General features: G+C 38.2%; 1 protein-coding gene across 1 annotated transcript in view; it reads right to left on the bottom strand.

The window, feature by feature from the left end:
* LOC102679998 overlaps positions 1 to 7,597 on the bottom strand; it is a 65,796-nt gene that overhangs the window by 49,213 nt on the left and 8,986 nt on the right. The gene's annotated exons all lie outside the window — the stretch shown is intronic.

Genomic DNA, 7,597 nt, shown 5'->3' with positions numbered 1-7,597 from the left:
CACGTTCCTCCTCACGTTCGTACCACTCCTCGTACCAACCGCCGAAAGAAGTTATATTTCTCGATCTACCGTACGTTCATCGGTCACCAAAGGGGGTTTTCAAGGGGAACGGGGCGAATTTTCTTGCAATTTCGCTTCAACATCCCGCCCTTTTCACCGTTCCACCCTTTCCTTCGCCGTTTAACTCGCCTCTCGAGATCTACCAACTTCCAGCCTCCCCCTCCTTTTTTCCTTTTCTTTTTTCCTTTTCTCTTTTTCCTCTTTCCTTTCCTTCCCTCCGCCCCATCCCTCCCCCTTCCCTTCCCTCCCTTCTCTACGTACTATTTCCTAATTTCTAATTTTGCTAGATGTTCTCGGTAGATCTCTCTGGATTTTTTCTTTTTTCTTTCCGTTCTTTTTTATTTATTTATTTATTTTTTTCTTTCTTTCTTTAATGGAGTTTCTTTTCCTTTGCGCTGGAATAGACTTTCTCCCTGGTTAACAGGCGCTAGCTTCTTCTTCGTTAATCCGACAATAATATTATATTTATAGATGGTAAATGAAAGATACGGAAGATACAGTTTCGAATTCAATCGGGGCAATAAATGATATTTTCTGAAAAATCATTTATTATTCAAGGATTATCCTTTATTATTTAACCGTTTCGGTTGATAAACCAATTAAACCGACTATTTCTACGTTGTCTATAGTAATTTAGTAACGATTCGATCGATAAATCGATCGAATCGAGAGTTTTAAACGAGATAAAAGATTCTTGAAATTATCATCAGATCATTTTCGAAGAATAAGCGAACGCCTCTCTACCCTCTTCCCCTTCGTCTATAAATAAGATACAATACAATTGAGAGAAATAATCGGAATATATTTTTTTTATAGCGACCGATTAAAACGAGATCCTTCGAATTTTTTTTTTTTTTTTCTTCTCTCGACATTCGAGAATTCGGATTGAATGTTTAATTCGAGCACGCGTTTAGCACCGTGCATGCGGGGGGAACCCGATGCGTTTTATACAGCGGGATACGGTGTCGTACCTCAAACTACCCCTTCCCCGCAGCTTCTCCTTCTCCTCCTCCTCCTCCTCCAACCTCCATTCTCTCCGCCACGATCTCTTCCTTTTTGTACCTTCGTTCTTTCCCGCCCTTCCTTTTTTCCAGAGGGGGGCTCGATATCGATCCTCCGGTGGCCGGTTTTTCTTTTTCTTTCTCCTCTCCTCCTCCCCCGCCTTCCCCCCCATCCTCCCTTCCGCGAGTGCCGCCCTTTTCCTCCCTTTTTCCTGTTTTCATCAAACTACCGCACCGGCGAGATAGAGGCCGCCTCGGGCCTCGAATAATTTTATAAAAATATCTCTCTTGCCCTCCGACTGACCAGAACCGTTAACATCCCCATCGACCTGCCTCCTCTCTATCCACCACCACCCTCCTCCGCCCACGGATCCACGCGGGATGGAAGGATCGTTCTTTGTTTTCCCTTTCCTTGCACAGAGGAGAGGGAAAGGAGGAGGAGAAGGAGGAGGAGGAACGTAACATCTTTCTGCTGCAAAAGCCCTTCTTCCGAATATCCATCCCCACGAATATAATAACGCACTCGAAATCAAAATTTCGTTTCGTTCGTTGCGATTCTCAACAGGAAAAATTATTCCTTCGCCGCCGGTGAAAGTTTCCTCAGTTCGTACACTTTCAAATGTGTAAATGTGAAATAGTTAAGGTTAACGAGGGTAAAAATTGTATTCTCGATATCCTTCTTGCTTTATACTATCTTATTTCGACTCTTAAAGTTTCGATCCAACCCCTTTCGAACCGCGATTACAGCAATTCCATTTTGAAACCAGTTTCGCGAAAAAATTATTCCCCCCCTCTCCTTTGTTGTTGGCGGTTTCCTCTCGTTTCCAAGTGTTTATCATGTTTCCTCCTTTCATTTCTCCGCACAGTTTAATCCATAAAGTCCGGCAAACCGGTAACCACGTGACCCTTCCACGTTCATTCTCCCGCTAAATCGCTTAGTTCTCCTCGTTCGCCTTTTTCCTTCCTTCCATCCCGCCCCCCCTCCCTCCCCTTTTTCCTTTTTCTCTTCTCGTTCCGTTCGGCGGCTCGCTTTTTTCGCAGATATCGATCTTCGTCACGCTCGCTCTCGCTCATGTTCGAGAACCAACCATCGTCTTCTCTTTTCTCCCCCTCCTTCTTCCTTTCTTTCTTTTTTCATTTTTGTTTTTTTCTTTTCTCTCTCTCTCTCTCTCTCTCTCTCTCTCTCCATCGATGGCAACTTCCAGTTCGCGGCGACACCCCCGGTCAACGTTATTCATCCGGTTTTATGGGCTAATTCACGCGCATTGCGGAATAATTTGCGACCACGGGAAACGGGTCGATCCTCGGTCTCGAAACCAACACAAGGGAGAATGGAGCGATTTCCTCTTCCAGGCATATATATCCGGGGATATATACCCAGATAGGGGAGTTGAACGAGTAATTTTTTAATCCGTGTTAAATAATCCTGATCGATGTGCAATTGCAATTGTTGAATTGTCATCGCGATAATTATAATATAATTAATTATGATATAATTAATCACGATTGTTTTCTATTTAAGATTTCAAGAAGATAATTTTTTTTTTTTTTTTCAGCCAAGTTTGGCTGAAGATATTTTGGATACTGACAATTGAATCGCGATGGATAATTCGTCTGGATTGAATTTCGTCGGGCAATTAGACGAAATTGTTATTTTAAAATAATCTACCTTCATCGCGAGGAAGCTGAAAAACACGGAGAGGAAGCTTAATAGGATAATGGAGTTCATGTATTATGAACAGTCGGTGATAAATACTCGAGAGATAAAGAGTTTATTCTTAATTTTTTCCAGTTGCAGCGTTTAACTGTTGCATTCTTAAAAACTGTCGCCTGTTTACTCGAATTCTATATTAAACTTATCGTTTCCGCAAAAGTTTCTCGATTTCTCCCCCGATCCCTTCGCATTTTTAATTATCCAGACACTTTTTTTTTTTTCCAATTTTAGCAAATTCGAAGCACGTGAAAATTTGAAAAAAAAAATACCTCTTCCTGTCTTTTATTCTTCCAATCTTCTCTAATTTTCTCAATATTACGTGTCTCATAAATAATTTAGAAATATTCATAATTGTTTGACAAATTTGCAATGCTTAAAAATCTCGAAAAAATATATTTCCGATATTTTTACTTCCCCCATCCTTTTTCCTCTATCCTTCCCAAATTTCCATAATCCTAATTTAATTATTTAACAAATCCACGTCGCGATTTTCAGCGGGCAAAGACTTCAAAAATAAATACGTACATATATATTTGTACATTTGCTCGAATATTTTAATTTCGCAAATAACCGGAGGAAAATCCTCTTGCTCCCCCTCCCCTCTTTTCTCCGATGCCCACCTCTTCCGTGGCCGTTTCGATCCTCAATATCGCGCGACAGATGGAAGAAGCCGCCCTCTTTTCTCTCTCGAGATCCATCAAATATCGGAAAGATGGCGGCAACATTGGTAGCCAGCGTTCCTCAAAGGCCAGTCCAGTTCAGTTTCCTTCCATTTCCCGTTTTACCCTCCCCACCTCCCCCCGTCGGGGGTCAAATATCGATTCTGATATTTCCACCGGTATTCTTTTTTCCATCCCCCTCCTGGCTCCCTCCCTCTATTTTTCATTAAGTGGCGGACAGGATGCGAGACACGCAACTTCTCTCCCCCCCTCCGTAAATAGGGACACAATTCGCCCTCGAGAAAGCGCAGCATCCCCTCCGATCGTTTCCTCGATCCATCGTTTTCGAATCACAATTTTAATTTATTATTCCAAAATCTTGTTCGAAAACTGATATATCAATTATATATAATCGATATCGTGAAATGAAGTAAAAAAGTATGGTGTACTAGTAGTGAATTCTCGAGAAAGTGTAGTACCTCGTCTTCTCTCGATATATCATCTCAAAATCTTCTTTATTTCGCACGAGGTGTTGATCGTTTTCGAGAATTTAAATATTAATTATATAAAATCAGTATCAGTAAAATGAAACAAGTGTATTTAATAATAATTTAATTGGTAGTAATTCTCGAGAAAGCGCAGCACCCTTTCTTCGTGCATTTTCGAACTCATCGTCTCCTCTCTCAATACATTATCTCAAAATCTTTTTAGTTCTCACTGATCCTTTTCGAAAATATCAATCGTATAAAATAATAGTATCGAAATAAGTGTATCGTAAATAGAAATAATATTATCGATTGGTGAGTAATTCCAGTTAATTATTAATAGCCAATGTCGTATTTATTTCGCGTAAAAATTTCGCATAAATCTCGCCGAAAGGGATTCGAAAGGGAAATTCCTTGGAAAAAAAAAAGAGAAAAAATTAGACACCAAAGAATCTTGGCTAATTCTTCCCAACTATTTCTTATTAAACTCTCTCAAATATCCCATCCTCCTTTTTAAACTTTCCCTGCCTCCGAATTCCTCCACCCTCTCTTCGACTTCTTCTTCAACCTCCCTCCTCCCTCTGAACGATAAAAAAAATTCCACTCCCTCCACGGTTGTTTCTCAAAATTTCCACCGGGGAAATTTCGACCGGTGGAAAAATGGGGGAACACGTACATATCGCCAGAAATCTCTTTCAACTTGCTGCCTTCCAAGTTTTCATCTTTCCCTTCTCTTCGCGTATTTTCTCCTCGCAATTTTCCAACCCCTTTTTTCCTTCCCTCCTTTTGCTCTCCTTTCTCTCCCTCTCCTCCGTTTCCGTTCCTCGTTTGATCGTGGTATTTACAATTTTCCTCCCCTCTTCCTTTTTTCCCTCCTCCTCCTCCTCTTCTCTCGATGGTGGAAAAGGGATGGCGGCGGCGAAACCGGTGGTGTGTTCGAAAGGGCGATTCGATCTCGTCTCGCAAAGGGTGGAGGAAGAAGAAAAAAAAAAGGAAAAAGAAGAGAAAAGGAAAGGAAAGGAAGAGGGAAAAAAAGGAGGTAAAAGGGGTGGAAATCCCTTTTAGCAGTTGAACTTTCGCGATTTTCTTTCGACCGTACTTCCCTCCACCTCCCTCGTCGCAGCAACTTCCGTAAATCGCGATTGTGCGACGAGGGAAGAACTGGTTGAAACTTTAATCGCCTAAACTTTTCACGCGTCCTTTCCCTTCGAAATTTCCGCTTAGGAAGGCGTATTCCCGCCGCCCATCTCATTTTTAACCATCCGTCTATTAATTTTATTCCTATCGATCTAGGGTCTAGTATTGTTGTGCGAAAATTTCTGAAACTTTGTGAAAGATTTCTTTTTTTCTTTTCTTATGATTTCAAAACGAAGTATTCGAGGAGATAATTCAGAAGTTATTAAACGTTAGAATTGTCGATCTGGAATGTGAAAGTGAAGAAATGGTTGAAGTTGAAGTGATATCGTAGAAGAACCTGAATCGTTTATGCTAAGCTTAAAATTTCACTTCTGAATACCTCTGAAGAGATGAAGACACGGTTAAATGTTTTATTGTATAGTGAGTCAAAGTAATACTCATGATTCGATATTTGTGACATTTTTTTTTTTTATCCTACAACCTGAGTCTTTTGAAATTTCGAAACTGTGACGAAGATTTGACGAACGTCATTTTCAATATCCTCACGAAACGTCGAACGAACGAAGTAGGATTTAAGCATTTCAGATTTTGAAATGCCTAAAAAGAAAAGAAGAAGAAGAAAAATAGAAAAAAACATTAATCTTCTCCAAATTTGCCAAAGAAGAATACGCGAAAAATACGCTTGCTCGTGAGAAAACAATTTGAGATAGGTCAATTTTGCACTACGATCAAGTTAAACGCGTCCAAGATAAAGAAGTACGCGTTGAAAATATATTTTTTTTTTTTTCCCTCTCTCGAACTAATTTTTAAGTCTCGTTATTTATCCCGTTTCGGTATGAAAGGAATGCAGGTTCGGACAGATACAGATTTTTTTCCCAAGCGTGCTTTCCTTTGCTTCCAAAACGGGTCTGTCTGACGAAAAAAAAAAAAAAAAAAAAAAAAAAAAAAAAAAAAAAAAAAAAAAAAGAAAAGAAAAAGAAAGAAAAAAAAGAAAAGACGTGGGAGACATCGAGCCCACATTCGATCGATTCAATGAAACGCCACGGCATCTGCTACTCGTCATTAAAAAACACGTGGCCGTCTAAAACACTGAACCTACTGTTTCTTCGCGACACGCGTTTCTACGCGCCACTTTAACGAGCTGACAACACGGTATGCATTAATTAGAATCTCTCCTCGCGAGCGAGAATCTCTCTTCGAAAACTCGGCCGGATCATGTCTTTTTTCTTCCATTCAACCATTCGAAAAATTTATTCTACGAGGGAAAGAGAGAGAGAGAGAGAGAGAGAGAGAAAGAGAGAGAGAAAAAATCGCATCTTTCGACTTTTCGATATAGATTTTATAGGCGAATTTGTGCGGCGAACGTTTTTTAGTTTTTAAATATATTGATTGAATTGATTCTCTTGAATCGAGTCGAAATTTTGTCGATCACGGAATTCTTTTGCGATCAATTCGAAGTCAAAAATTCAAGTAATAATTATCCTTTTACCTAGATACATTTTCGTGATTACAAATCTTTTCAATAAGATTTTTTAATTACTGACTAGAAACGGTCTATTCAACGGTCTATTATTTCTTCTTTTTTAACCCGGTTTCCTGATTAAAAATTCTTTTCATCGTGATTCTTTAATCACGACTCCGCAAACGAATTTTAAACTTCTCTTAACTCTTCGTGAATTACAATAAAAAAAGAAAGGGAAAAATTAATAATTTATCGCAATGTTGCGATAACGAGAAGCATCGCAAGAAAGATCGAAGTTGCGGATTTTAATAAAACTGCGCGTACATTTAATATTTTGCTTCGTAAATTTACGTTCGCGTAAAGGTAGCGCAAACATCTCTCAAAGCCGGAAAACGAAAAATCCATTCGATACAAAAATAAATAAATAAAATAAAATTTACAAAATGTACATGCAAATTCCCATTGAAATGCATATCTATTTAAACATTAAAGAAGTAAAGAAACAAGGAAATATATTCCTAACTTCGAAATAAAATGAAATTTACGAAATATGTACGCAATCATTTTCCCTCACCTACTCTTTTTAAACGCTCTATCAAAGGATCAAATAATCATCGAAAGAAGAAATCATTATTCTTTTTCTATCTTGGATGGAAAAAAATAAATAAATAAAATAAAATTTACAAAATGTACAAAATGTAAACTAAAGAAATAATCCTAACATTTTGAAATAAAATAAAAGAAACAAATAAAATAAAATTTACGAAATATAATTTTCTCGCATAATCAAAAGTAATAATATACTTATCCTCCTTTCAACCTTGAATCAAAGAAGTTATCGAAACAAAAAAATATAATTCATTTCCTAACTTCAGAGAAAAAAAAAGAANNNNAAAATTTTGAACTTTTAAAGAAGAAATCAAACGAAAATTCGTGGAAAGGAGGAAACGTTAATCAACCGAAGAAAACTCGAATACTATTCTCTCTCTCTCGAAAAAAAAACTGTCAAACCTTTCGCAATTTTCATCTCGCATAATCAAAAATAATAATATACTTATCTTCCTAAACACTTTTCAACG

The sequence above is a fragment of the Apis dorsata genome, unplaced genomic scaffold (assembly GCF_000469605.1).
Source record: "Apis dorsata unplaced genomic scaffold, Apis dorsata 1.3 scaffold_269, whole genome shotgun sequence".
In the NCBI taxonomy this organism is placed as follows: Eukaryota; Metazoa; Arthropoda; class Insecta; order Hymenoptera; family Apidae; genus Apis; species Apis dorsata.
Note: the sequence above shows the minus strand (reverse complement) of the source record. Positions and strands in the feature narration are given on the sequence as shown.